The sequence below is a fragment of the Sander lucioperca genome, chromosome 1, assembly GCF_008315115.2.
Source record: "Sander lucioperca isolate FBNREF2018 chromosome 1, SLUC_FBN_1.2, whole genome shotgun sequence".
NCBI lineage: Eukaryota > Metazoa > Chordata > Actinopteri > Perciformes > Percidae > Sander > Sander lucioperca.
The window spans coordinates 29,452,017-29,477,481 of record NC_050173.1 but is presented as its reverse complement, the minus strand read 5'-3'; the positions used below and the strand labels follow the sequence as shown (position 1 = coordinate 29,477,481).

The 25,465-nt window shown below is 39.4% G+C and overlaps 1 long non-coding RNA gene across 1 annotated transcript; it reads left to right on the top strand.

The window, feature by feature from the left end:
* Nucleotides 1-760: 760 nt before the first annotated feature.
* LOC116052332 lies at nt 761-24,903 on the top strand. Its single transcript, XR_004105572.2, has 3 exons — nt 761-1,077; nt 12,709-12,778; nt 22,316-24,903. It is a non-coding gene; the product is annotated as an uncharacterized LOC116052332 (long non-coding RNA).
* Nucleotides 24,904-25,465: the final 562 nt, after the last annotated feature.

Sequence of the window (25,465 nt, the reverse complement as noted above, 5' to 3'; positions counted from 1 at the left end):
TGTACACTCTGAACATAGACAATCCTGCAATGTGTGTAAAATCAGAAATAGAAATGCTCCCACTTTCAATTTTGTTGTACCCACAAGGTTCCAAATTTCAGACTATTGCACCATTGGTGAGAGCATATGGCACTGGCCAGGTGAAACGCAGTGACCTGGCAAACAGTCCAAAGACTGATGAGAGTCGGGTACACGTCAGAAGGCACTGGGTGTGCTGGCACAAACACTACCCATAATGTGGATCAGACACACACTGAGCACTCGTTAGCTTATTACTCTCTTATTAGGAACATTTTTGCCTTGCATGGATTGGAAGAATCCCGCTAGCCACCCTCTTCACATGGCCCAGGCTCTGTCAGTGCTGATCAAAAGACATTTCTTCACATCTCCAGACGCCAGGGAAAAAAGGAGAAGAAAAGAGGGAGAGAAGAAAAGAGCCAGAAGGGGGCATACTGCTCTCTCTTTACTCTGGTCTTTTGGTGAATGAGGACTTTTCACAATGCCCTCTCTTTTTTCTTTCTTCCATTGGCAAAAAAAATGGAAAGAAAAAAAGAAAAAACATCATTTCCCATTGCGTTTCACCAAATTGTTTTTGCCAAATCAAAAACAATTGTCTTCAGGTGAAGAATGTGCCTGCAGAATTACAACCATTCCAGGGGGAGAAAGAGGTCTTCACAAATGTGACTGGCTTCCCGGCAGCCAAGACCCCCTCGAAGTGGTAATGAAAAGTCTAACTTTAGCCTCCCAGCTGTATGTCTCAATCCATAATCCTTCCCCAAAAACCTCACCGTAGTGCCGCCTACCACTCCCATGGCGTTCCCAGCCTGTGCCGGGCTGGGCCTGCACTGATTTATGTGGCAGTCCCGTGTCATACTCTCAACCTGAAAAGGATTTGCTCTCATATATTTACCAGGGTGGTCAGGGCAGCTCTCTGGAAACACAGAAAGCCTAGTGTCTGGGCCTCACTCCCAGACAGTATTTTTACCCCTCTGTGCCAATAACCTGGACATTTTGGACCTTACCAGAATCAGATGAAACTCCAGTGTTTCCAGAGTGGTGTGTTTCAGCAGTGCAGAGGTGAGTGTCTGTGTGGGTGAGTGTGTGCAGAGCTGTCTGCGACAACATACAGTAGCTGAGTTAGTACCTGGTACGTATAAGCGTGATCAGGATTGGTGGCTCGGCCTGTGAGGTGACAACGGGCCCGTAAACCTCTGAAATGAAGAGACAGTTAACACATCAGCATGTTTTAGTTGTTAAAACTGTGTTTATTCCGTTGATCTTTGTACATTTGGATGGCCATTTTCAGCTGCTGTTTCATAAAGTTGCCAAATTTGGAGAAGATCTAATAAATGAAAATATCCATCTCCACTAGATAAAAAATGTATTGATTTCCAGTGAATTATTCTGGCAAAGTTTTAAAGGAAGATGCTAATTGGTCAAAGTATAACTAATTGATGGCATGTGTGTAAATTACAGCTTTTCAAAGAGTGGAAAGACATAAGAGAGAGCAGTCTCCAGCAGGTCTGTCCATCACAGTTTTTCCTCTATGGTGCAGTTGACTAAAGTACAGAGTGTGCTACAGAGTGTGCTACTTACCCACAGCGTGACTAAGGATCCAGTAAGAGATGAGGGCTGAACACATGTTGGTGGGTGAGCTGTTGTGGATGGCGGTTGTCCACTCCGCCACTCTGCATCCACTCCAGTCACGTAAACATGCCAAGGTGATCTCTGGACAGCTGGGTTTCTACATCCTGTGGTTGGTTCTACGTATGTGTGCGTTGGAAGCAGTGGGTGGTTGACACAGACTCTAAGGAAGGGATCAGTTCGTCCTATTTCATGTGTGTGTGTGTGTGTGTGTGTGTGTGTGTGTGTGTGTGTGTGTGTGTGTGTGTATGTGTGTGTGTGCACGTTTGTGTGACAGCCATGTGGTTAGTACTAAACACTCAGTCTGGTGCAGCAAATGAAAGAATTACTGCGCGGAACATGCACGGCGCATGCCTGATATAATCCACATTTTCCGCCATATATCTCGGTTAAAGGCGCAAATTAAGAGATCTCGTTGCTGCAACATGTCTTGAAATTGATGTTACCATCATCACCCGACCGGAATTTCAAAGAATTGAGGGATGACCCGAGAAAGACGTTTGGACCAAAGCAAATGCAGACAAAATGGCCGCTGTTGCTAAGCTAACAGGGGAAGAAGAAGATGGAGCTGATACTCTTTGAATGCTGTTTGAAAGCAGCATGTTCATAGGTTGACATGTTTTATTTTGTCCAGCATGTTTGAGCAGCTTAAAACTCAGTTTGCCTTCTCTAGTACATTTTCTTTCAGATGTGCAGTATGTGCTGTGTTATACAAGCGGTGCACTCTTAAAGGTCTCCTGACATTACAGCTTCAGATTGACTTTTAAAACATGCACAATAGTTTAATTTAATGAGAGTTTAATAAATGAGATTGTTTTTATTAACAAAATGTTGATGGTGTAAATAAGAAACAGAGCACACTTCAACAGACTTCAGCATTAGAATGAGTGACTACTTAAATATTTTCAGCCAGAATTTGTGAGTTATGAGATGAGTAAAATGTGAAAGCTTCATATGAAAGCGTGTTTGAGTCTTTGCAGTTAAAAGCTTTCATAGTATGACACCAGGAAAGCCTTCACATTTTTGTTAGCTTTTTTTTTTTTCTCCCTATGCGTTTACTTTGGAAAATCATGTGAGAGATATTTTTCTTTGTAATCGAGATTTAAAGGATAAGATTGGTAACTTTCTCTCCCAGTATACTTTTCCATTGATCTCAAATTTTAAAGTGTAGATTATGGAAGTGAATACATTTTTTTTTTTTTTTTTTACAGTAATGTTAAAGTTTCTTAAAGTAGGTTAAGATAGCAAAAGAAAGAAACAAAAAGAAATAAACGAACAAAAAGAAAGGAAGAAAGAAAGAAAAAGCTTTAAAATATGATGAAATTAAAATGAGTATTGTATCTGTTTAAACGACTACTTTATATCAATGTTGTAATCAGACTTTGATTGTAAAATAATAATTTACAGTGACATTACAGTAGTTAGCATAAACTAAAATGATTTATTTGAACACCATTTATACAGCTGACCCACTGATGTAAATACAAAACAAAAGACTGGTATAGAATTGAAGATTTGTGTTGTGGGGATGTCGAAGTGTCCTGATAAGTAGTTGGGACTCTGCTGACAGTTCAAGTCCTCTCTACAGAACATACGAAAAACAGATGGTGGCCTTTCATTCTGCAAACTGAGAGATGTTTCTCATTTCAATCTAGGAGAAACATCTGATTTGACTCACAGTTTTTGATCAAAAACTCTGCTTCTTATTTATCGTTGCATATTATTAGATTATGATGAGAGCCAAAGAGACAATGTCCCTTGAAGAAATAAAAGAATCTTCTGCCAGTTAGATGCCACCTTGAAATAGAGAGCTAATGAATTCCATTCCATTTGATGCTGCGCATGAAGTTTTGCAAATGTAAAAACAATTAAAAAGAATTACAAAGAAACGTACAAACAGATGGCTCCTTCAACAAACAGCTAAACTAACACAAAGTAATCACTTTCCGATTGTTCTCGTAGATACATTTGTCTGACATAAGCCGGAAAAGTTTCCCACAATGCTCGTATAACTTTCTTTTCTCCATCTGCTGAAACTACGATTAAAACCAATAGCAATAGTTTTTACAATTTTTTTTTTTTAAATGAGCCCTTTTACTTATCTTATCAATATGCTAATACATTTTGTTTAATGTATTTTTAAATCTAGAATAAAAACACTGGAAATACCTTGCTTTTTATTATCGCTTGTACCTTGAAATAGTCTTGTTTTTGTTTATCTACATCTACATATTGAATAATATAATTCTTAAGTTTATTTTTGACTTGAACTTAAAATGTACTTAAACAAAAACCACATATGCTACACCCTTAGCTTTAAAATACAGCAACACTATCAAATTAATTTTTATGTGACTAATTTTAATTTCACATATATTATAAAGTCAACGGTTATGGAGTACTACTTATTCTTCAAATGAAAAGTTTGAACAACACAACAACAAAACATCAAACAACATTTGACCGTTTCCTATTAATATGCTGTGGCATTATTTTAATGTTTTTTGTTATTACAGATTTTTTTTTTTTTTTAAAACACTATCGGCCCTCAAGTAAAAGGGAACAATAAAATTTGTTTTCTTTTACAATAGATATTCTGAATGTTTTACTAATCAGAAAACTGATGATGATGATGATGATGATGATGATGATGATGATGTTGATGATGATGATGATGATGATGATGATGATGATGATGACTGAGAGTATTGTGAAGTTAGTATCAGTATCTGTAAAGTAAATCCATTCAAAGAAGTAGGAGGCCTGCTTATATCACAGAGGCCCCACTTTCATTTTGTCGAGTTAAATTGATTCACCTGAAGGTTCTGGTCACATATTTCTTTAAATGTACCTTAAAGGAGCCTGACCATAATTCTAGTGTACAAAAGGGACATGTCAGAGTCCCACAATCGACGCGAAATTAATAGGGAGTAGGTTTTTGTGGATGTTCTTTAAAGGGGCTCCAATTTCACACTGTCAAATTAAAGCACCGTTATATTTTAGTTCCATTGGTGTTATTCCTGCTGTTTGGTCTTCAGGCTTTTTCCTTAATTTATGCAATCTGAGAAATTATAGTTTTGTGTTAAATTGTTCAAAATGATATATATTTTGTAAAATGAATAAATAACGGTTTAGAGATTGTTAGAAATTTAAATACTGTAAGTCATTTTAATCTACATTTTTACTTTTATGTTGATGGATTGACACTTTTCGCTCGCTGCTTTTCTGCACCCTATAACAGTTCCATTCAAATTTGAAAACAGGCAATCATATCTGGGCTACACTTGAGTCATGTTTGTTATTTATATCAGTACTCTGTTTTGATTGCTGATGTATATTTTGGATGAAGATTTGTCAACAATGTCGTTACCTGTCCTGCCATCACGACATATCACATCATGACACTTGTCTGAGCTGAGTGCTGCCATGCATCACTTTTTGTTCTGGTGCATGTCACCCAATATTTGCAAAAGATGAAATACATGATACATGATGTGTGACCCGTGCACATGTTAGTGCTGGAGCTGATACTTATTTGAAGGACTCTGACGTGCAAGTTTGAAAGAGGAAGTGCAACTGACAAAGTGAGGAGATTTAGTAACCTTTAGTTTGGCTTATGCTTGTAAAAACACATATTTGCAGCTAGCATCGATGTTAGACGACATCTGCCATCTTTGCTGCAGAGTGAATGGTGAAATTGTGCTTAATTGTAAAAAAAAAACAAAAAAAAAACAGTGGAGAATATTAAACAAAGTGATGCTAATGCTGGTGTCTCTATTTTGGAAATTCATAAATAACAAAAAATAGTTTTTTTCAAAATTGAGATTGGTGCAGTACACTTGAGTGGGACCTATATCTTCCTTTCAGTAAAAATGGGTCGGCATTATATAACCAGGAAGTTGATTGCCAAGGTCCTGCAGCTTGTTTATGGTGACATCTCATTGCTTGGTCGGCAGGGTCCTGCCAGTGTGCATCTTTATTAGTTTCTGTGCACTGCTGGCGTGGGCACCCCAGCAGCAGCAGTGACAGCCCTTATCCCTCCTCTGTGCCCCACCTCATACTAAGCCCTGGATTTGAAGGACAGGCAGCTCAGGACAGAACAAGTGCACCAAAGCAGAGCGTAAGCAAAGCTTTAGAGCAAAGGCCACTTTCCGGTGTATCTTTTTTGGACAACAAGTACACCACACTCGCTGCTTAAAAAAGACATGTCACAGTTAATGCTTCATCTGCCATACAGCTACAGGTTTAGCCAAACAAAAGTTAAAGGGCAACAGCTATGAGCAGGAAGTATCTGTTGGGTGTGGGAAGTTGATCTAAAATGAATCCGCCACCCAAATCCTCACATCTTTTTTAAAAGCCCCACGGTCAGACAGATCCTGGATCCTGACAGCAAAAGTAAACAACATTTTGTTAAATTAAAAAAGACCAGAAGTATAGAAACATTGTGAAACAGACAGTTGTTATTGCCTTTAAATCTGTCTGCTGCATTTTTTATTCCAGAAGGAAAAGTTTCCTCTAGGGGAGCACCAGGAGGTGCTGTGAAGCAGTTATAGCCTTTGATAACACCAGCAAAAACAAACATGGCTGATGAGAGGGGCAGGGCCGACAGTAATATATACTGGTACAGGGAGTTAACGCAACGTTACCGTCTGAGGAGCTTTTCAAGGCAGGAGCATCGATATTAAAAAAAAGATCCCCTGGCATGGCCTCCTACCTGGGGCTCAGAGAGAAGACACACCCTGCTACGACCTCAGCTGAAAAAAGTCATGTTAAGAACTATAGCGCTGCTGTTAGCATGGTTGCTAAGTATTATTCAGCAATGCTTTAGCAACCCACAATGCAACATTCAGTAATCAATGTAAAGCAGGCATGCAAACCCTGGCCACTGTGCTGTTCAATTTACTGCATGTATCACAACTTTTGCAAACCCCTTTTCAGTTTAAATGTCAGCTGCTTCCCTGTATTTATATTTTTAAAGCATGTTGGACATTATACCAAAGTGTCTTATATCACTAAACACTATATATGCAGTGAATAGATCTGTAAGATAGATGGAGAAAGAATGGGATTGGCTGGATTGATTGACAACAGTAAGTGTTGAAGGCTTGTTTTATTGAGTCCCATATTAGGCCCAGCAGAAAGTGATAAACTAAAAGACGAGGCGACCTGGTCCTCTGTGGTCCTCATCTGAAGTGTTAAACCTCACCCTGACTTTGCAACGCTGAGGCTTGTGAGTCACAACTGTGAAGATATAATGTTATTTAAACCCAATCTGTCACCAAATGGAGCGAAAGAAAATGCTTGCCAAGTGCACAAGTCTAACATCACCTCTTATGACACACACACACACACACACACACGCATACATACACACACACACACACACACACACACACACACACACACACATACATACACACACCCCTATCTCCATGTCATTATACTAGCAAAATCGCCAATTAATAAAAAGAGAATTCTTGGAGTTGTCATTAACGCAATCGCTATCAAAGGTCAGGTTAGACATTAAGTGACAGAAGTATCAACACTATTTTATGGCTTACTATGAAAAATAATTAGTTCCTATAACTGACAGATTATTTCACATGGTAATGAGAAAACATTTTAAAACATTTTCTCGATGTGATAACATACAATAATGAATAATTTCTCAGTGACGAACATCACGGCATCCCTCTTGGGTCTTAACTGTTGCCGTGGCGTGCGACCCATTTTGCCTTTTAAGCAAATCAGAAACGTTGCTAATTTTGACAGCTCACTTCACGAGTACCCAACCCTTAACAAGTCTGCAGCCTTCTGCAACAATATTGAAGATGGTGACAGACAAGGAACACTGGCATGCTGATGGTGCCCTGGTGGTGCTGAAATACATGCTGCCACATGCCCATAATGGATGAATGGATGTTGCCTTGCTGGGCCATGTTGAGGCCAGAAAAGTTAGTTTTGCAAACTGTTTCTGACTTATAGTTCAGATTTTTTTTAAGTGGAGTTGTAATCTAAGAGGTACTGTGTGCCTACACTAGATGGCTGTCAACATGCCCCCTGTTTGGAGAAGCAGGCAGGAATACTGGCTCGGAAGCAAAGCAATGTACTGCTGTGGACGGGGCCAGCAGCAAAACATAGCCACCTAAAAAAGGGACTACCTAAAAATATCAACATCAATTTAAGTGTATGCTATATTTTGAATATTTTCACCACTTTACCTTGCCATCAGACAGCCCTTTTTGACGGGGAACTGAATCCGTTATCTATGCTCTCTTCAAAGCCACCAGACTACTTTGACAAAAACTAATTTAACCTTGCAGAACACGGGAGTTGCTGGTCTACCGCTGCCTCAATCTGTTAATTAGTTTGTGTTATTGGTGACCTTGGTGAATCTGAGCTAACCCCTTAAAACACCAAAGTCACACAATAACACAAACAAACTAACCGATCAAGGCGTAGACCAGCAACTCCAGTGTTCTGCAAGGTAAAATTACAGTTTTTGTCAAAGGATTCTGGTGGCTTTGAAGAGAGCCTAGATAGTTATAATAGGTATATAAACAGTATATAATGGATTCAGTTACCCGTCGGAAAGTGTTTCCTGATGGCAAAGTGAAAATATTCTAAAACCGATATTGATTTTTTTAAGGTAATGAAATACTACTGCTGCGTCCACATCAATACATTGCTTAGCTTTCGTGCTGGTACTCCTGCTTTCTTCTCCAAACTCAGGATGTGCCGACCGAATATGACTGATTATACATAAGTAACTCCTACAACCCCGCTTCAAAAAATCTGAACTATCCCTTTAAGTCAAAGTACAGTGCCACACTGTAGAAATACTTTGTTTGTAAGTACAAGTCTTGTATTCAAAATTCTACTGAAGTAAAAGAAGAAAAGTATTAGCAGCAAAAGTGTAAGAGTACTCAGTGTATGGCTGCTTGTCAGTGTTATATTTAGGTATCATTATATTGTATCATTATGTTGTATCATTATATTCTTTATCATAAACAGCATTTTAATATTTTAGTTGTACAATGTGGTAAGTTTAACTACTTTATATAGTATCAGGTAGTTAATCTAGAGCTGCAACGATTAGTTGACTAATTGATCGGTCAGTCGAAAGAAAATTAATCTGCAACTATTTTGATATTTGATTAATCGTTTTCAAGCAAAATGCCAGACTTGGTTCCAGCTGGTTCTTGTTTCTATTATATATGACAGTAAATTAAATATGTATTGTTTTTGGACTACCAGTCGGATAAAACAAGGTATTTAAAGACATCACATTGGGCTCAGCCAAGTTGTGTTAATTGTTTTTCACTACTATGACTAAATGTCATAGAATACACGTTTAATTGATTATTGAAATGCAGAGGTGGAAAAAGTACTAAAATATTGTAGTAAAAGTCCCAATACTTAGATGAAAAATTACTCAAGTACAAGTGAAATTACCTATCTGAAAAATTACTCAAGTAAAAGTAATAAGTAGTTCATTTAAAATGTACTTTAAGTAAAAGTTACTTAGTTCCATTTAAAAAACTGTAAAACAGGGCGGGGGGATCTCTCCCATGTAGTGGAAATAGGACAAGGAGTCATAAATCCAAAACTATTTTGTTTTTATTTAAAGAAAAATCTATACAAATGTATACACATGTAATAACAACATAACACATGTCACACATGACATTTCATGCTACAATCCTCTCCAAAAAAACGGAGCTCTCCCTTTATCATTCACACTGCTGATACATTTGATGTGACTGTAAATTCAAAGGCTCATTTGCATTCAAACCGGTGACAATTTTGGTGGGGCGCAGCCGATTTGTTTAACCGAGACTAATGTTCACAGCCCAGACTAGCAACTAGCTTCTATACACCTAAGTAGCCCGTATGAGCTTATTAGATGTATGTGAATTAATTTAGCCAGTGTCCTACATACGTTGTCCTACGGGTTGCTAGTGCTAGTCAAAAATTAGCAATGCCACGAAACATGTTGTTTTGCTAATTGGCAATTTGCTATTAGTCATGAAAACTTCGTTTGAAGTACCAATGCACAAATACTTACCAAAACATGCTTCCGCAGATTAGATGTGGAGTTAATGAATGCTGCCAGTTCAGTCACCTTTGGCAGGCACAACTGGCATTTCATGATGATACTATTGGCCCTCTTGAATTTAAATGAAAAACAGTCTTTCAAATGTGGCCAAGGATTTTCGTTGTTTTGGGCAGCAGAATTCAATGTTTCAGCTAGCATTTCTACTGTAACTGAACCGTCGTCACTCACCTGATCCACCTCCATCTCGTTCTCAATCTCCTACAGAAAGACCTGGAGCCTGGTAGGCAGCCTAGATGCTGATCATTCCTCCCTGTGTTGTAGTAGTGCTATAGTGGTTCCGGGCGCGATTTTTTTTCTTCCTTTCGGTTTTTGTTAGTCAAAGTTGGTTTTTTTTACTCAGTAAAGGATGGGATTTCTAATGTAGTGAAATACAATACTTCACTCAAAACGTAATCAAGTACATTTTAAATTACCGATTTAAAAAATGACTTGAAAAATACAAAATACACAACAAAACTACTCAATACAGTAATGTTTAAATGTATTTTGTTACTTTCCACCTCTGTTGAAATGAATCGAGAGCTGCAGCCCTCGTTTAATCCTTAACAATGTATCATTTAACAAACTTATCATACAGTAATCTGAAAAGGAACTAGCAGCTGTAGCTGCATTAGAGTAATATTACAAACAATATTTCCCTCTGAGATGTAGCAGAAGTATAAAGTAGCATGAAATGAAAATACTAAAGTAAAAAACAAGTGACTCAAAATCATACTTACATAGTGCGCTGATTTTATGACTAATGTCTCATGTATGTGCGTGGCTATGACGTCCATTTCATCATAGTGTAAATGAGGCATTGCAATACCAAGTATTGTCTATAATTTTAGTGCAATATCACAAATGTCACTGCTAATTAATTTAACATTGTATGTTTTGTATCATAGTTTTGAAAATGTGTTCGTACGTTTGCTCTCAGAGAGCTGACCATAATCTGGAGTTTTGTTACAGTTTGTGTGTCTTTGTATGAAATAATTCAGGCAAGGAAAGTCCTTGGTTTCTTTCCTTATAATATCATATAACTGAAACTATTGATGGATGTTGAGCCCTTATACCTGCTCAGTTGGTTTGACTTTGTCTTTATGAAGGTCAAGGGATTCAGCTGAATTACTTTACGTCAGTTTGTTTAAATCAGCAGGTCTGCGGTATAATAGAATGGACTAACCTAAGTACACTCGGGATGTATCATTCAGGCATATGAATTCAAACTGCTGAGTGAAGCAATATTTGCAACCCCAGGCGACATTAAGAACCAAATCAACATGGCTGCTGGGCTTAAAAGAATAATAATATTCTAAAAGAAAAATTATATATTGCCAAAATGAAATTGGCAAAGAATGCAGGGTGTGCATGTGGCAGTGGGCTGCTCTATAAAGACATCTGCTGATTACACAGTTTGGGGAGGCCTGGTAGAGAGGAGCCTGGCAATGAAACGTGTAAAGAGATTGAGACCACACGATGACTGCTGAAAGAACACAGCACTCAGACCCTCACAGCCAGTCACTCTGAGCATGAAGCCATAAAGACGTGAAGCGGAAAGTTTCATTCACTCTATTTTACACAACAAGAGAACCTGGGCTGCCCAGGCTGGCAAAATATTATTAGGCCTCCGAAATCCAGTCAAGGACTTTTTCATTTTGTCCAGGCCTACAGCTTGGCAGGCACACAGAATATCCAACATAGGGTGCGTTGAATTTTTCACTGCTATTGTGAAGTTAGCAGACAAGAAAAAAAAAAACAATCCTCTATTTTGAGGGTGCAGATTTGAACATGCTCTCTGAATATGTCAGATGTGTCGTGTTCGCCTCCCCAAGACAGTGGGAAATTTGTGTCTGTTTCGGCTGACAGTGACATGCCTGCAGACAGGTCTACCTACGTGCATCCCTGGGTGACGTTGTGTCAGCAGTGTGTGTGGCAGGTGGAGACAGAGACCTGCTTCAGGTGGGCCGTGTGCTGCAGCATGGCTCCCTGGGGAGACGTACCATGGTGCCATACTGCAGATGTCTTCCTAGACGTGGCTGCAGGGCTCCTGCAACAGCACCCAGAGCCTTCCACTGAGCAGGGCCAGATCAATGGACATAGACAACGCCCACACCCTTCTGCCACACTCCTTTTAGACTCAATGTTGAATCATTACTGCAACTGCCACCTATGTAATCGTGCCCATCAACCCTGTCATGCCATTATGAGTCTTCAAAGCTGACTTTGAAGTAAGTAAACAGGCAAACATTTGGATCAGAAGGTGATGAAAATTCAAAATCAAAAAATGGTGGTGCAATATTCAAACACAAATTGCAGTTTATATTTACGCAGTAGCTTTTAGTATTAACTCAATATTAAGGGAAGGAATTTTATTTCCACTGCTTTATCTGGTATATCATCGCTGCAACTGCATCTGAGCAAAGTTTTCATAATAGATTTGTTAGGATATGTCTCTCTGGTTAGTTACACACAGGTTCTACAACAGACATACAGAATCAGAGAAGAAACAGACGGGCCAGAGAGAGTCAACTATTTGTTCTTTTATCACAAAAAAAATAATGGCTATAAATAATGGCTGGAACGTTTCCTCAGTGGGCCTCAGGTACTTTTGTTCAGCGAGAGTGCTCATTATATGATTGAACTCTTATTTTGAGAGAAAGAGCTTTTTAATTTGTAACTGGGCAAATATAATTATTTTTTATCAGGAGATAACCAGATAAACACAGTGTTATGGACTCCTAATGGAAGCTTATCGCTAAATTGAGCATAACTTAAACACAATGAGACTGTTTACATTGAGCTTATGTTTCACTAGGACATCTGAGGGCATCTGGTTCTACCTCAGCTGAGCCATATGTGTCCCTCTGATCATGTTTAGCCAATGCATCCAACGGGCTTTTTCCTGAGCCTCCTGCCTCCTCCTGACCTCTCACCAAGGCTCTCTCTTTCACTTTGTTGTGCAGGTCAGAGTCCATGCACCCGCGCCTACACAGCCGCATGGCCACGTTTTGGTATGCAGATACACAGACGCAGGTAAGTCTGCTCCAGGTGCACCCCACAGTGATCCTGACCCATTCAAATTCACTTCTCAGCTCAGGGGTCAGGCCTAGGGCCCAGCAGGCTCCCAGCACAGGTCACAAAGGGCCTCAACATCCCAGAGATGAGACTCCAGACTGGCATGAAGAGGAGCGTTTGATGTGGCCCGGAGCTGGGCTATGTTACCATGTTGCTATGCCTTTAATTAGCTCCAGCAGCTGCTACTTCCTGGTTGACAGGCCCTGGCAAACACCACTGTCTCTGTAATCTCTTACAGGTGACTGGCAGTTGCATGTCAGCTCATTGTATAGTGACAGGCTGTGTGTTATTCTTTAAGTCAGGTGTTAGAGCTTTAGAAAGCAACATCGCTGTTTACCAAGCTAATTAACTGAGTAGTGACTGTAGACAAGATTTAAATGAAAAAAAAAAAGAAACTCACGGTGTTATAATGACCACAGCATGTTTCCAAATATGTTATGCAAATATGTCTCCGAGCACCAATCCCCTGCCCATTATTATTTCTTTTACAACTTTTGTGTCTGTTTTCTGAGGATGCAATCATGATTAAGAGACTGCAAAGTTCTCTTGGTGACAGTAAAAGTGCCACTCTGCGTTCTTTATCTGGATTTCCAGCTTGCACAAAGACATCTTAACCACTGGAAATTGCCCTCTGAGGACTGACAGCGAGAAATTGATATCAGATTAGATGAGTGCACCTCGTTCCCTGCTCTCCTTTGTCACACCCAAGTTGGTGGATCTTTCCTTAAAAACTCCACGAGAGATGAAAAAAGGGAGGCTTTGCAGCTGGCTATGGCATACTAATACCCTGGACTAATTAAATTAATGGGGGCCAGATTCCCCTCACTGAATGTGCACTGATGCCCTTTGAGTTTGCCGGGGCTAGAGGGTGTGCAGCACTTTGAAAACCCTGACCGGCATATTGAACGTGTTTTAATAGAACCCTTTTAACACTCCTGGTAGGATGCACAGTAACTCTTTGCCTTTAAGTTCCCGCACCTCTCTGTGTGATCTCGTCAGATAGCCACTCTATCCTCAGATTCAGGCTTGGAGAGGGGGAGGGGACCATGCACGGTAAATGAGGCCAGAGGTGCCCATATCTCAGCAGAGGCCATTCTTTCCTGGAGATGTGAATCTTTGAGACATGGTTTTGGAGCAAGCTTTGATGTAGGAAGGTGCTAGGCGTAAGACTGAAACAGGAGGCTTACAGGCAAACATTCAGTGGCATTCCCTTCTGGCCTCTCATTGGACAGCGTTGATTTAATTACTCCATACCTAGCCACTAAGGCTGCACTATAAAATAGATTCAGTCCCACATATGGCCATTATGGATGTCATTGCCTATTTAATGTGAAGACACCACTGTGACTCACTCCATAATATAGGCAAGCCGCGGGAATGTACAGGCTCCAGTGAAGAGGGTTTCATTGCCAGGATTTCAAGGTGTAAAGGGCGAAGATATTGTTTTTGATGAAAATACATTGAATAAGTCTTAATATATTGGGAAGAATAGAATATTAATATATTCATTTTGCATATTTGCCCAACAGCAAAAAGATGAATTGATAAGAAAAGAATGCTGGTTAATTTGCATGACAAAAAAATCCCTTTAGAGTACTAATACATCACCCTCATGGTTATCAGAACCACAAGTGCCAGATATTAAGATAGGGAGAATTGATCTTTAATGAAATTAAGATATTAAGCCTTGAATCTTTTTAGATTTTTGTGATTTTTATATCGATATTGTTGTTAGGTTAACAGCAAGCCAAAAACATGTAGCTTTCTCTGCCCTGAGCTGAGAGGACATCATGATATAATGATAATCTTGCTTTCAGTACTGCTCTGTCATCTTGACTACATGCTTTTGAATGCAATGAAACAGGAAACAATTGCTGACAATGATGACATTATACACAGTCAGGAATATGTTAGCAGGACTTCATCCTGGCGGGCTGAAATACCATTCAAATGCAACTGAATAAAACAAGTGAATACTGACAGGAAGATGCAGTGTCTGAGCCGGCAATGAGGCTCTAGCTGTTGAATAGTGAATAAACAGAAATCCAGTCGAGCTAAAAATGGCTGATTCAGGTGTGCAGCAGAGGAAGCATCGTATTTCTCGATTACAACTCTCTCTCTCTCTCTCTCTCTCTCTCTCTCTCTCTCTCTCTCTCTCTCTCTCTCTCTCCCTCCCTCTGCCTCTCTATCATTGCCTTTACATGAGATAAAACAGCACTATATACCTCTTACAGAAAGCCATGTTGGGCAGTCATTTGATTTGTATAGCTCGCTTTGACAGTAAGGATTTCATAAAGCCTTTGATTTTAACTCGATCACCATGGCTGCAACATCGCTGGATATCACTCATTAGTGAATCCATAAGCAGAGAGCAATGCACTGCTGTAGCAGCTGATACTTACATGCCTCCCACTCTAAAGTGTGGCGGTAATTTATTCTCTCCATTTATTCTCTCCCTGGTGCTCATCATCCTGATGCAACTCACACAGTGACAAGAATCCATCTCTGTAGTACCTGGGAACAAAGCGGGAGGAGGGGTAAAGGGAGGGGGATCACATATTTTGTGATCACAATCAGAAGGGCGAGTAACGGTTACAGGCAGGTTTACAACATCCTAATGCCATATTACTACCACTAGAACATCCTGTGAACATTAAAACCAGAGAGGGGAAGTAAAAACAATTCACTGGCTGAGATAAGATCTAATATAAGCTATCTCCTCTTGCCAAAAAGAATTTCTCAGAGTATGACTTAAGCACTTCAAAGTTAAGTACTATATAGAGAGTATGATTCATTTGGCAGCTCATATTGTCCAGCTTTAAAGCCAGAGACACACTGTGGGCTGTTTTCAGCTTCAGAGAGGAGAAAGAATTTGGCTTGAGCTTAGGCCGCCCATCCCCATCCAGAGATGGGCTCTTTTTCATCTTATCGTAGTCTTAGCGCATTGGTGTGGTGACTATGTGCTTCACAGGTGGGAGTCTGCCTCTGTCAAATAAGCCAGTTCACTAAGGATGGGATTTACCGCTGTTATTTTTCTATTAGGGAAGAATTATGCTAAGCCTTTAGAGGCCATCTTTGTGTTGCTATGGCAGCCCAATATTTCCTACCGGGTTGAAACCTTGAATGACTACAGTGCAAAGCCAAGTAGCGCCCAAACCCTTTGAGGATTAGAACCAGGGTCTCATAGTTATGCAAAACACCTCTGATATGATTGAACCTTGAATAGTTGAATGACAAAGTTTATTGAGATTGCCTCTCTTTTCATCTGATAATTGTCATTTGATTATTCCCAATCACTTGGCATGGCTTCAAACGCAGCCTTTCAAATGGCTATTTTTTAGGACAACACTAAGAGCTTTTTCTCTAACATGTCCACAAACCTCATATCTTTGACTATTATATCAGTGAAGACAAGAATGCTTGATTCATGTTGGTAGAAATTGAATACTTTGGCAATCATCTCAAACTGAAATACAGTGTTACGCATTACTTTTGAAGGCTGGGCTAAAACTATTGATTCTTTTTTATTTTATCTGTAGATTTCTTTCCATTAATTGATTGTTTGGTTTTTGAAAATGCCCATTACAAGTTTGAGGGCTTTATCTAAATATGCTTGTTTTGTCTCCAAAAGCTAAAGGTATTGGTTGGTTTTAAATTATATGAAGAAAGACAAGCAGCAAATAGGCCTACTCAAACATTAACATCTGGCAGCAGCAAATGTTGACACTACATGCTGCTCATTCTAAGTAGCTTAATATGCAGTGTGAGCCAAACTTGAGTGTTGGTATCCATAGATTTAGAGATAACCTTTTGTCAATTGCAGCTGATGGGGAATTTCCTTCCTCTATCTCCCACGATGCTTTTTAGCCTAATACCTATATGTTTCTGAGTTTCTGTAACCATCAAACACAATTTTTTGCTTATGAAAGCAAATTCACAAACCACAGGTCAAATTTCACGTGCAGCCAAATCAATAGAACTAGTTTTTCCTTTTTGGATTTTTTCATAATGTTCCCAACTGCTTTCAGACTAGCCATCAAAGCTTAGACTCTATTCGCAGACATGTATAGACAGCTACTCAAAGCTGACACGGAGATGAGGCTTTGAAAGTATAAGATTGACACTATTGTGGTCACAAAGCACAACAGGAAACTACTTTGAAGAGGAAAGTGCTTTCAGTATCGGATTTCACTTTAGAAATTGTGGCCGAAGACTAGCTCAAGTATTAGACGTGTTGAATTGGTGTACATTAAACAACCAAACCAGACATGTGCACTATACGCCACTTCTGTAAGTATGTCCAAACAGAAATGTCAGAAGGTTAACCGCTTTAAAACCATGGATAAATATAACAGATTCTTTTTTAGCTGAAATTTGCTGCACACCGTCTCTTACTTCTGTATCTTGGGACAGTTCAGGCTTGTGATGCAAGTAAAAAGTTGACAATATATCCAAGTAAGCAGTACTTTTTTACTTCACAAAATACTATCAGAGCCATGTCTTGTTGGCAGTTTGGGAATTGATCAGTCTCAATCCCAAGCTGCATCCTTGTCAACTGGCAGGTCTGCTGAAGATGACACATTTTCTGACAGTGCCTTGTCAATGACTACGCTTGAGTGAAATCCCCAGCCATGTTTGCTCACTGCCAAAGTGATATCTATCATCTTATTTTTGACAAACTCGTCACACCCATCTCTCATTCTAATTGGTCTTTGAGGTTCCTGTAAGACAAAGACTGCTAATATTAGTGTGTGTGTGTGTGTGTGTGTGTGTGTGTGTGTGTGTGTGTGTGTGTGTGTGTGTGTGTGTGTGTGTGTGTGTGTGTGTGTGTGTGTGTGTGTGTGTGTGTGTGTGTGTGTGTGTGTGTGTGTTTGAACACACCATTGAATACTTCTCAAGTCTTTGAGGCTGTGTTCAGCGAAGTTTGAAAAACATGACAGTCACATTTTAGGTGCTCTGATGTCACACAGTCTTTCTGGCTTAAAAGTTCACTCAATATGAGGTTTGGTCTACTTTGATGTAGGGTCTCTAGTGAAGCGATTTTAGCATGCTATCAGCCTCTGCTGTTCTCTGTCACCCACTCCTGCAAAGAGTGACATGGGAGCTGCCAGAGCTGAGACTCAGCCTTTTATTCCTGGTGACTACAAATTAAAGATACGGGGAAGGTAAATTCAGGCAGCACCATGACAAGCAGAATGTTGCAACTTCTGCCAGTTTTTACTCCTGCAATAAAAACTGGTATCTAGATTTTGGTTGTGATCAATCATGATTTCTTTTTTGTTAATAAGAAGAAAAAGATTTTATTTTTAATAAAAGCCTATTCTTCTTCAAATATTATTTAAAACAAAGATATCAAGTACCTATTACCACTGCCTCTTCTGATTCCTTTACATGAACAACTTCACCTGCTCTTTTCTTAAAGGTATGAAACCCCTGGAAAACATGCAGGGAAGTTGATTCATGACTTATTCATTAATAAAAAAAACACAATTAATTTCTTGCTCATTATGTAACATTTTCTATCAGAAGTTGAGATTGTGAAGTTGCTGTTCTGTAAGGGGGAAAACACTAAGTGATAAAGATCTGTTAGCTTAATCTTGTTTTATGCTTATGACGGCGAGAGGAGATCCTCTCCACCCCCCCTTCCCCCCCCCCCCCCTGCGACGCGTCGCTCACCTGAAGAGAAACCGCAGCTCCACATGACTCCTCCGCTGCTCACATCTCCGTGTCCTGAGAATTGGGATTTAGGGAGGATTAAAGCACAATTTTTCAATTTAGCTGCGGAATTTACCTGGCTGTGCCAAAGTAATTACCCCTTCTGGAAAAATGCTATTATGGAAACAGTGAAACGCACCTACAGACGAGGAAGACATAAAGGGCTCGAAGCCAAATAAACAGGAAATCTACGACTGTAATGAAAGTAATAAAAAAAAGACGCAGCTGCCAGAACTCTTAATTTGCCTAAATAGTCAATAGGTGATTGAGCTAAAAAGACATAAAATAAGAAAATGCTGCATTCAGTGTTAAACGTAGAGACAGTTTGAAGAAGTCTCCAAAACGGAGACCATTTTTGATTTGTTATCTTTTCGTAGGCTACATATTGGGGTTTAATAGTTTTCGGATGCGTTCATTGAAAACGAAAAGAAATCGGAAAAATCTGTCTTGAATGTGAATTTATAATCGCAGGAAAATACAGTTTTTGGATAAAACAAATCCTGTATAATCTGTTAAAATAGCCTAGATTTGCCCACACAAATGTGTATACTCTAAGACCACACAGAAATAAATGATGGGAATATATTTTTAATATTGATATATTTATATTAGGCTATATTTGTAAAAAAAATTAAAAATTAAAAAAAAAATGTAAAAAGACTGCAATTGAAACATGCATTGATTCTAATGATTGTGGGGAAGACTGATTGGCAGTAGTTTGAGGTTATATATGGAAATCATAAACAGGGGGATGGAAAAAAGTAAAAAGGCCAAAAACATGTTTTTAATATTACAGTACCCTGTAAATTAAACTTGGCTTGGTGCTGTAAATAATGGGATTAAATATAGGCTAGATTATTGTTGCATTTAAAGTCATGGTACAAATTAGATGCCTTTTGTAATTAAATCAAGTTAGACGTCACAACAACGTCTTGGCTTGAGTAGCCTGCTATGCGTTTAAAAACAACAAGTGCACCTCATTCTGGTTATAAATACATGTAGCCTAATCCCTTAGGTTCATTCTTCCTTGTTCGTCTGTGTGGTGTGTTCCGGAGCTGCATCGAAAGTTCTGTCAGTTAGGGCCTAGGCCTATACCTTATTTTAGTAAAGAAAAAAGAAAAAGAAAAAAAGGCCTGGACTCAATAATTTGATGGTCATACCTGTGATATGCCTATTAGTTACTATCGAGTCTTGTTTTAAGTAGAACTCGCCTACAGTTACACAGTCTAATAAATGTAGGCTACTGAGGTAAACTTTGCACATAGACTTTCTGACATAAATGTCTCAATGCAATCTAAATTTGGAATTACTTATCTTAGTGAGCAGTGGCTTTACTTGCTTTGCTTGCAGATTGTATGCTCATTCACTTTGCCTTCATTCGCATATGAGAGAGTGAAAAAACAGTAGCTCCGGTCTGAAATGTAGGGGAGACGAAACAGAGGCCCTCTGTGGGTATATCCCATGTAAGCAGGGCCCTGTGCATTGTGTGAATTAGGTGGATTAGCCTCTGCTTTTGTTGTGGTGTGTACACACGGACACTGATTCAACTCTCCTAAAGCCATTTTGGCCCTAACAACTTTAAGGAAGTCTTACATTCCCAAACCTTCAGCCGGAGATGATCTAAAGGGGACTCCTTTTGAAGTTGCACAGCATTCATCACTGAGTTAGTTCAGGTTTTGTTGGGCAAAATACAAAAAACATTGAATTCAGTCCGAGCCCTCCGTTATAGTTCACAAAGAAGAAGAAAAACATCCTGTTGATGTCTTAAACGCATCACATGACGCCTGGAATTTGTTTAGCAAACTGCTGAACCGTAGACTGATAATTATCGAATCAAAAATAATCAACAGACGCATGAACGATTGATTTGAGTGACATGACGTTTATCAGGAAATGTGACCATGTTGCACAATCCTCCACAGCCACAGTCTCAGAGCCCACCCGCCGCGTGTGCACGTGAGTGCGCGCATGCTGTATTCCGAGGTGTAAATATAAACATTTGCACATATCTCTTAATAATTGCAGTATTTGGACCAATTAAGCCAGACAATTTTAACGACTGGTTTATTAGCCGTAGCTAATTAAAACGTCCCCAGAACGTATCCTATCTTTATATCAATCTTCATAATTTGATTCATCCAAATAATTAGGAATAATAAGGAAGTGTGATGTTCACGGTCAACTGTCCTTCATGCCTGTCAGGTGGTTTTGAAGAGACTATATTTTGATGTTATTTTAAGATTATGTACTTTTATTTTTGCAAACTTTGCAGAACGCAGTCCCATCTTTTTGTTATCAACTTATTCCTCTCGTAAAACTTCTATTTTTACTCTCTCCACTTTCTGCTGCCTTATTGTGAATATGAGATGCAACAGATCTCAGGAAACTTTATTTCATCGGGCACCAATTAATATGGAATTGGCCTATTATGTAACATCATGACCCTTTTAATATTTTAGTGACTAAAGTAAAGCTGATTTGAAAATAGTCTTAATGCGGATTTTTTTTTTTATGGGAAGCTGAGTAGCCAAAGTACATCAGCAAGCCTAAAGGCCCCACTCTGGGCGATATGTTGTCATCATTATTCATCACCTGTAGCATCGAGGCTTTTGTTTTCACATAAGTGCTTTTGCCTTACTTGTGTCAGCCATTTCGTTTGCGTTCTTTTTATTATTTTGATAATAATTTGCTGTGTGTAATTTAAACCTGGCTACTATTTGCATCATGACTGACGACATTTTTATTTAGAATACATAAGATAAACTGTACAAACGTGTATTCAGACGCTCAATCTTGACATCAAACCCCGTTATATCTTCTTGTTATTGTCTACCACTGACCCATTGTTACATAAGGCAAAAACTAATTCATGTAAATTATATTCACATTATCCAAACTATAGCTAATTGTCATATTTCGATTGGGAAAGCAACCTCTTTACGGCACTTTTCATTGTCCAAGGAGTACACTATAGTCATAATTATGATAAAAACAAACATTTAGCATCACTGGCGTTTGCAGTTTTTAAAAAAAAAAATATGTATCACCCACATATTGTCGTGTTTTCAATTCAGTTTCTATTAGACTTTAGCTCGCCCAGAAGCTCGCGCTGACTGCCTTTGATTCTGCTTAATGTGAAATGATTTTGCGTCTTTGTGTCTGTTTGTGAGTAAATGTGGTGATAACCTCTTCAAAGAGGAGAACATTTCAACGGGTCATCACAGTTTCTTATATTTCATTAAATGTTTTTTTTTTTTCAAAACAGACAAAAATATCACACTCCTTATCACATTAGGAAGGTTTGAACTAAGTGAAATTGTCTTCAACATGCAGATATACAAGCCATTTCATTAATGGTTGCATTATAGTTTTTCAGAAAGAATAAGGCTTCACACCGAAGTTTGTCTTTTTCGTGGAGGAACAAGAAAGATGCATTTATTTTCAGGAAAACTCTCTGTTATTTTGATTATTGTGAAATCTGATTCCATACATGTACACAGGTGGTTATTAAAAGTAAATATGCCCACCTGTCTTTGCATAAGTCTTAATTATACAACATTACCTCTGTGTTTTGTGAAAATGAGAATGTCTCACTTTCTGCTCCTCTGAGATATACCCCTGTCCAACAATCAGGGGGAATCAAAGTAATTCAGCAACTACTTCAAAGTACAACGCAGCATGAGTCACTGGTGCAAAAAAATCTTTGCATACCTGAATCCTAGTTTTCACTGAAAAAAGTAACATTTCAATGCGGGAACATTTCTGTTTTGATCCCATCAGGGTCCAGTTAAGATTTCCACGTGCATCTTACTGTGAAGACATGATAAGGAGAAGATTTCCAGCAAAATAATGCAGAATTTGACATGAAAGATTCATCTCTTCCTCCCCTCGAAAAGTGACGGTAAGAGTGACAGAGGCCATGTAGGAATGAGCTTACAGATTCAACATGTTTAATGATACAGATGAAGTGAAAGCTGTGGAAAATGCAGGGAAAGCTTTACATTCAATGGATGATAGGGGGTGATGAATCATGTTGTGTATTCTGGGATATGTGCTGTATGTTTGAAAGACAGTATTTATTAAACCATTAGAATGAAGCTCATTTCCCGCTCTTCACCTTAATGGATTCTTTATTTAAAGACAGGGTTGTTTGATTCATTAGTGAATAGTTATTTTTACATGTCTAATTTTACAGTATACAGTGTGTCTGTGGAGTTTATTGTACCTAATCGTGTGTGTCCTGGAATGTGTGCGCTCATCATAGTTGTCTTTTTGTCTGTGCCTCCATGTGCCCATGTGCCAACACAAGTGTGTGCCCATATGTGGGTGTATGAGTGCTTCACTGTTACTCTGTGCCTGTGTGTATGTGTGTGTGTGTGTGTCCATGTGTGTGCCCATGTGTGCTGTATGCAGCCTATTAGTGGAGTTTAACCCCTGTGTTCAGGGAGTCACATCCCCTCAACACACCAGGCTCCATTCTTACTGCAGCACGTTAACATTTTAACTCTCTTCCCTCCCCACCCACCCCCTTCACTTTTGTCCTAAGAGGGCAATTAAGGAAACAAACGTTTTCCCCAAGATAAGCTGGCTGCCAGCTTTGCATACTAATGCAATGCCAAGTGCTTACAAATAGTGAGTGCTCTAATTACCGCCACTGTTTTCAATCAGAAATTGCTCAATTTCCCAGGATGAGGTCTCCATGGCTGGAGAGAAAAAGCACAACCTGACAGAGGCAAGAGACAATCATCTCTATGTGCAGTGTGGCTGATTTTGTCTGCCTATGTGTGTGTGTGTGTGTGTGTGTGTGTGTGTGTGTGTGTGTGTGTGTGTGCTTATGTGCCCACATGTGTGCACGTGTTGGTGCAAATAATAATCTGCCTCTATGTGTAGACCCCGGCACAACCCTCTCCATCACTGCTGCCCTTGACAAGTCAAGAAATGGATCCTGTCAGCCTCTACAGCATTTAGCACCACAATTATCCCCCTTTTCCATGCCTGGATGCATTAATGTAAACCACACCAGACAGTAGTTGCCACTTAGTGATGAGCATGATGTGGTGCACCATCTCTGGGTGAGCAATTTGATGCAATTGTGTTGCTGTGTGATCATCAGTGCAAATCAGGGCCTGCTCATTTATTAAGCAATTTCTGTTAGAGAAAATTAAAAGGAAGGCTCTTTTAATTTGGCAGGAGATAGTAATATCTCTAAAAGCAACAATAATGCATAATGTGGCTGACATCAAACAAAAAAACAATATTGGAGCGAGTTTAGCCCGCATCAGGGAGGTGTCTACTAATCTGAAAGGAATAGGCATCGTCATGTGGCCACCAGGAGTAGGGGGCAGTACAGACCAAAGTGACAAGGATTCACTCCTTGGGTGTGAGAATAAGTCACTCCATAGGATGCGCACACAGGACCCATCCGTTGGCCTTAGCTGACCTTCAGCTCTGACGGTGGCTAATGGAGAGCTGGCCCTCGATCAATGCACTGAGAGACCGGGCTCCCCATCCCTGCCCTTTCACCAGGCCAGGAAGGGACGGATGCTGCCAGGAGCCACGCCGTGGAGCCATCGACCCTGCCACTTTCCCATCCTGTGGGTGACAGCTGCAGTGCCAATGAGCCTGGGGAAGCCACGCTGCCCTTCCATGTAGGAAGGACAGCCAGCAACTCTATCTCTGTGGTAGCGGGAAGTAAAGTCACTGATGATCTGCTTGTGAATGTCAGATCCATGTTAACAACCCCAGCAAACACTTTGGTGTTGAGTAGATGTTGATATGACAGCTTGCACTAGAGTTGAAAACCTGCATAGCAAGATGGAACTTGGTGCATTATTATGTGGAATATGTTTATGTTTTCAGCTCAAAACTTTTTCCAAAGCTCTTTCAAAGTGTTTCTCCATTGCATTGAGTTGTAAAAATGCAGTGCTTATTAGTGTTGGTGTAAACATAAGCATCTATCAAATGCATGCTGCGACAGCTTTGTTTGTAAAAATATATTCCACCTTATTGCTTTAATTTAAATTGAGTTAGACCAAAAGCTGAGAACTCCTGTAACCTTTTGTCAGTAAAAGTTGAAGTCACATCAATATAAAACCAGACTCCTGCATAACCCTTGTCAAAGTTAGAACTTGTGTTTGCATTTTGATCGTTCTTTGCATTCGTTGTGCACTTCAAATGTTACCGTAGGGAATATATCTTTATCATGCTGCACCATGTTGCTAAGAGGTGCCTGATGTTGTGCTTGGTGGTGTACTTTGTAACCCAGATGGTGCACCACTGTATACCTTTTATCAGCCTTTTCTGTCAATAAAAATGTCTGCATAATAAAAAAAAAAAACACAAAACCATATTTACTGTGCATTTTAATTGCATGGACAATTCAAACACGTAAAGCTTTTCAAAACAATAGCAGATAAAACACTCATTCCATATGGGGAGAGAAGAGAAGACATCTAAGAGGTTTAGCACAGATTGTTCTTTTTATTATCATTAACAATAATGTGATTCTGAAGCCCCCCGTGACATCCTCACAGCAGCACCTCATCTCAGAAGTCATTCATTAGAACAAACAGAAGGCAGGCAGAAAGACAGCGAGAAAGAGACATGGGGAGAGAGCACAGTGTAAAATAAATTAGATTGTTCTTATTAGATGAACCACTTTAAGATGTAAAAGAAAGCGTATTTCAGAAATTCAAAGGATATCTTCAGTGTTTGGAGATGAAGATGTCACGTAGAGCCCATGATCCAGTTGTTGGTTTTGTGCTTTGTGTGTAATCACGGTTACACTTACTGTCCATTTCAGGATAGTATGCCCACAGGGAGCCTTGGAATATGGGTCTGAGCAGTGCATGTTTGGATTGAGATTGGGCTACAGTGTTTTTGTTCAACACCATGGGCTGATGCGAGCTGTGGTGAAACTAATCAAAAAGC